The sequence below is a fragment of the Pecten maximus genome, chromosome 8 (assembly GCF_902652985.1).
Source record: "Pecten maximus chromosome 8, xPecMax1.1, whole genome shotgun sequence".
Lineage (NCBI taxonomy): Eukaryota > Metazoa > Mollusca > Bivalvia > Pectinida > Pectinidae > Pecten > Pecten maximus.
In genome coordinates, this window is record NC_047022.1 from 840,666 (window position 1) to 847,270 (window position 6,605).

Consider the following 6,605-nt stretch of genomic DNA (forward strand, 5'->3'; position numbering starts at 1 on the left):
TCCAGTCGGAAACTTTGTTGTTGATCGAACTCTTGTCTCTCCTGCGTAGTAGCTACTGAGTACTAATATGTATCTAATAATGAATTGTAAAAAATAAAATTAGACATCGTGAAAAAAGAAAACACATAGGATTATCATTAATATTTACAAATATTTTATAAACTCCCTATATATATTCTGAAGTTTCCATTCTTGACTTATAACCAGACATTCAGTATTTACTTTGTATGATAAATGTACTGGTAAGTAAATTACATTGATAAAGGATTAATACAATTGTTCAATACAATTGTTTCCAAATAAAATATGATGAAATGAGAAAATATGGCCTTTCCGACTATTAATATAATTTGATTTCACGCTTTTGCAGCAAATATTGATGTTTTACATGTATATGAGAATATTCTAGTGAAAAAAAATGTTATCTAAGGAATCATGATATTACAATCATACAGCTTACTGCTCAATAACCATCGTGTCTTCAGCCGTACAATTCGCTTGCTGTTTTGCCAGCTAACTTCAAAAGCACGTGGTTGTTTCGTGTATTGTGTTAATAGTCTAAGTATATGGTGTTATATACCGACATCGCAGAATACGACATACATTGTATTGGATTCCTTTTCGTCCTCGGTCAATATAATATTTTATTCTTCCAAGTCAGTATAACACAATTTGACCTTATCAAAAGTCTATAATAGATAATTATCTTATAGATTAAATAAAACAAGCTTTCATTAACGATGTGTCTGTAAAATGTCTTTTAAATAAGTGATTTTTTATAATCTATAACTATGATATACATAAATCAATTACGAGCTAAAGTGACCTTGAATTCTGACCTTCAAACCAGACAAGCATTTAAGTAATTGCAGTATAAAGGCACCTTATTATCTGTATTCAAAAAACTAACTGAACTTCTATTAGAATTAACAAACTGCAGCCTTTTTCTGACCTTCAAACTTGAAAGGTAAGAATACAAGCCAAAGCAAACACTTTGATGAATCACTGTATGAGAATCTAGTTTCATTTGCTCACAGAATCTACTGCTATTGTACATAAAATCATTGTTTTTAACAATGTACTAAACAATGCAATAGAATTGTCCCTGTCAATTTTTCAGGAAACTCAATAAGAGAATAAACAGTAAGTGATATCTATATTCTAGATGTAAAGATTGTTAACTTTCGTGATTGATGTTCTACATATTGTGATCAGTGTGGTTGTGGATTCAAGATGTAAGGCCAAACCAGACAAAATGTATGGTTACAAGGAATCGTCTATGCATGTCGGTTACAGCATCATGGAGATACCTAAATCGAAACAAGAGGTAATTTTACATAAATTAAGCTTATTTCTAAATGCTAAGCCTTCAATTTGGTTGATAGAGGTTCCCAAACGAGTGGAGATTGTTTATCATTTTTACTAATAGGTAGCTTATTTAAATGACTCCTCTCAAATATATTCGAAGACGTCACCGCTGAATAGTAGACTAATCATTGTCAGATTCAATTATCGGTCCTTTCCTGGATTTCGTAGGTATGATATTACTTGTTATTGTGATGTTAAATGTTCATTCTGAGATTTATTCATTCAAGATACCGTGCATTTCAACAAACATTTCGGAAGCAGAGCTGGAGTGCTGAGCAATATGTATTTCATGTTTGTCATTGTGTTTACACGAAATATCATCAGTTTATTGACACGAGACAAATGTTCCAAAATGATTTTTACATTTTCATGTTTGAGATATATATTCGTAATAAAGGTAAGTGGAATGATAAGAAAGTGTTTATTCGTTGATTTTTTTTCTGTCGGTACAATGTCCGTACCGAATGACACCGAACTATATAATGCTATTACTGTACCAGGAAAGGGGAAGCTCTAGGTTTGGGAATACGTTATATGCTGCTAACATTTCATTCAAATGACTACGATTAGGGACAGCGATTTAACCATTTGGTATTACATTTGTTCAATGTTTTGAAAATTCACTATCGGGGTCCACTGCATATCAAGAATCAATGGGGAGTCGGGGTGTCAGTTTTGGTTCGCTATAATCGATGCAATATCTCTATTTTACCATCATGAAATTATATTTCGTACGACTTATAGTTCACCTCACGACGGCAATAGGATTATAATTATAATTAATTACTTGATGTGCCTGTACAAACACCATGAAACTTGGATTCATTTGGAGTGATGTCCCCTATAGATTATAATAAACAAAACCAACAGAACAAGAAAACACAATATTCCGGTATGGTGGTCTGTGTAGTGGTGGTAAAGGGGAGGGGTAATTGGTACTTATTATTCCTTAAATTTTAGTGGGAATGAGTCGAAGTATACAGTACATTATTTAAAGTGTTGAATATATGATAAACAGCTTTAGAGAATGAGGAGGAATGCCGGGGTTGGGGAAACGTAAAGTTGTGATATAATCTGAACATGTCGGCATTCAATGGCAATAAGTTTAGTAAGATGTAGTCAAGTCGACATTACTTTTGTCGAGAAAGTGACGTTGATCACAACAAGTAGAGGTCCATATACGTTTCCGTACATTTCCGTAAAATTTGATACATAGAAACCATTTCATCGTCTTATTTAACAAGTTACGAGATATAACGCGACAGTTTTGCGAAACAAACATTCTATTACTCAGTAACAAAATATTATTTTCTCCTACAAAAATTATCCTAGTCGTATATCGTGATTACATGTTAAAGTTAAAAATAGTTACATGAGCTAAATAATATCTATGTAAAGTGTAGTATATAAAACAATCACAATTGCAATGAAAGTTTATGCATCGATTAAAATACGTTAACACGTAAGACAAAAAAAATACTAGTACTGTGAATTATTATCTCTGTGGACGCACAAATATCCGGACTCGTTTACCAGATAATTATAGAATTTTTACAAAACGGTATTGCGCGAAATGTGATAACCGCGAATCTGTTTTCATAACGACAACCACCCCGCGGGGTAATTTGACACCAATAAAATAAATAATGATGGTCCCCTACATTTGTTTACAATTCCTAACATCAGGATTAATATGTTGGTTTGCTGGTGGCTGTTGTTGTTGCTCTTCGTATAAGAAGGTGAACATGACTCCTCATCACTTGCAGGAGATTTATGTACGGAGATGGCCAATTAATCTGAACCTCGCCTGAAGTGGTGAAAGAGTGTGTGTGGGGGGGGGGGGGGGGGGGGGGGGGGGAGGAGGGGGGCTGTTGATATCATGACTTGCGAATTGGTTGGATGAACGTAAATGGTCATAAGTCTCACGCTCTCGCCTTTGTCTAGTAGAAAGACGAAATATCGAGATGTCCGGAAATGAGCCAGGATGCAATCGCTCATTGTCTTTCCCGTCTCACTGAGACCTAGCTAGTCCTGATCACTTTTTAAGATAAGTTAAACCTTTGTTTTACAACAATTGCGAAACAGGTTATATCAACTTATGTAAACTCAAGTAATATAAACAACTTATATACCAAGTTACATCAGCTTATATACAAAGTTACATCAGCTTATATACCAAGTTACATCAGCATATATACCAAGTTACATCAGCTTATATACCAAGTTACATCAGCTTATATACCAAGTTACATCAGCATATATACCAAGTTACATCAGCTTATATACAAACTTACATCAGCGTATATACAAACTTACATCATCCTATACAGATTATACGTCACAACGACCTTGACACCAAGTTGTTATATATCCTGCTGACAGAGGAAGTAGTTAGTGGTTTTCTATGGAATACGACAGACTTTCGGTAATAGGTGTATAAAAACACACAAGATGTTGAATTTTCAAAAACAAATTGACAGTTTGATACAGTAGGGCCGGAATAAATTAATATGCACCATGCAGCTGCTTAATCCTTCTAGATCTCGTCAGTGATGTTAGGGAAACCATCCTTTCGCTTCGTCCTTCTAGATCTCGTCAGTGATGTTAGGGACATCATACAGCTGCTTCGTCCTTCTAGATCACGTCAGTGATGTTAGGGAAACCATCCTCTCGCTTCGTCCTTCTAGATCATGTCAGCGATGTTAGGGGACCCATCCTCTCGCTTCGTCCTTCTAGATCTCGTCAGTGATGTTATGGAAACCATACTCTCGCTTCGTCTTTCTAGATCACGTCAGTGATGTTAGGGAAACCATACTCTCGCTTCGTCCTTCTAGATATCGTCAGTGACGTTAAGGAAACCATACTGTCGCTTCGTCCTTCTAGATCTTGTCAATGATCTTAGAGACATCATTAGCAGCTTAATTAGTTCTCATCAGTGTTGTTAGGGACACCATACAGCCGTATCGTCCTTCTAGGGGTCGTCAGTGATGTAAGGTGTGCGCATTTTGAGATGAAATTCTTTTCGATTCTTCATAGAAGTGTCGCAGATAATCAATATGTTTCATTTAAGTTTCCATAAAAGCACAAGAATGTTTTCGTGCCGAAGAATTATTGCAGATTCACTCTTGTAAAACTATAATTGAAATCTTCAGCTGACATGGCAATTTGTAATTCGTTATGTGCGTGTGTTCTTTTGTCCATCGAAAATCCAACTGATTGGATAAAAGGAACAAGAAATTGAAACAATTATTATCGTGTTTATGACATCCCAAGTTTCATGTCTAATGCCGACCACAGTTAAGTTGTAATATTTTTACCTCCCTGTGAATAGCATCCTTATTTCGTGTTACTATTTTAATCCAACGCTATAGAGCCCCAATCTTACTTTTCCTGCATGTTCCACTAACGACCATCTAACATTTTGGATACATTACATCATACTGTATCAACATACTATTTAATGATCCAGTATACAAATTATCCTAATTATCTTAATTATCGGCATTCCCTCCTGTGTTTTAATAAATGTTCCCGCATACAGTTATTTTCCTATCATATACATTTATTAAGTCCCTGTTTTTATTTGAGAGAACATCAACTTTAAGACATCCCTCGCTTGACAATAAAGTCTCGATTTATGAAATACTGTAAACTTGACCATTTTCGCGGTGGATTTAATTCCGCAAGTCAATATGTTACAATGAATTATAATATCTGGATATAATATCATATACCTTTAAACCTGTTTGTTAGAGAATATTGACAAGGTGTTCTGACAGGGACAAAGGCAAAATATAAGCATAGTCTAACAACTACACATTTTTAAAAACAATTAGTTTCCGATGTTTTTTACAGGCATCAAAATATAAATAAAACATCAGATATTAATATTTATTCAAATCTTTACTTTGAAGCACACACAAGCTGATGACATGGGAGAATATTCTCTTTCACCAGACTCTGAAATATCAATTCTCGCTTCAGAGAATTTCGTTGGTTAATGACACCAGTTTTCAACAATCGCTTGTCAATCAACACAAATCTTATAGAATTACAATATCACAAACTACACGAAATGTTGTCACTATCGGTGAATTGATGTTACAATATCAGTTTATGAATTTAAAAACAATCACAGAAAGAACGACCATGAAACCACGTGATCAGCTATGTAGAATGGTAACCATGACGATAGTAAACCACATGACGAGTAACGGAATGGTCGCCATTACGATATTAAACCACGTGATCAGTTATGTAGTATGGTCACCATGACGATATTAAACCAAGTGATCAGTTATGTAGTATTGTCACCATGACGATATTAAACCACGTGATCAGTTATGTAGTATGGTAACCATGACGATATTAAACCACGTGATCAGTTATGTAGTATTGTCACCATGACGATATTAAACCACGTGATCAGTTATGTAGTATTGTCACCATGACGATATTAAACCACGTGATCAGTTATGTAGTATGGTAACCATGACGATATTAAACCACGTGATCAGTTATGTAGTATTGTCACCATGACGATATTAAACCACGTGATCAGTTATGTAGTATTGTCACCATGACGATATTAAACCACGTGATCAGTTGTGTAGTATGGTCACCATGACGATATTAAACCACGTGATCAGTTATGAAGTATGGTCACCATGACGATATTAAACCACATGATCAGTTACGTAGCATGGTCAAACTAATTATCAGTAAAAAATGTAAAGTTTAAGTTTGTGATACATTTATAATCATTCAACAATTGTTAGATGAATATCTGCCGGAAACCATTTCTCGAAGAACTTTCTTCAAAAAAATAAAGAGATGTTTATTCAGTAATTTGAATCACTGGTTTGAATGTCCTGTAGGCTACGTACTGTTCTACAAAAGGTCATCCTGTGTTTACATATCTCACATGGTTGAACTATTTACATGATCCTCGTTGTTTGTAGGTTAAACTGAAACTATACAGTCCTGCTAGATCGTTATCAGTTTCCTATCATATTTTATTGTACATGTATAGAAACCATGGTAGATACGACACCAAGTCTACCATATTCACTCAGGAACTTAAAGTCGATTTAGTTTTAGTTATGAATTATTTCTTTCTCCAAACTCCACAGGGTTATCCGGCGGTTGCTAGGGAAAAGATAAGTTTATCGATCTTACACGGGGTGGGTAAAGACAGCCGGCACGCGCTATATGACGCTGCTCAAAATAACGTAACG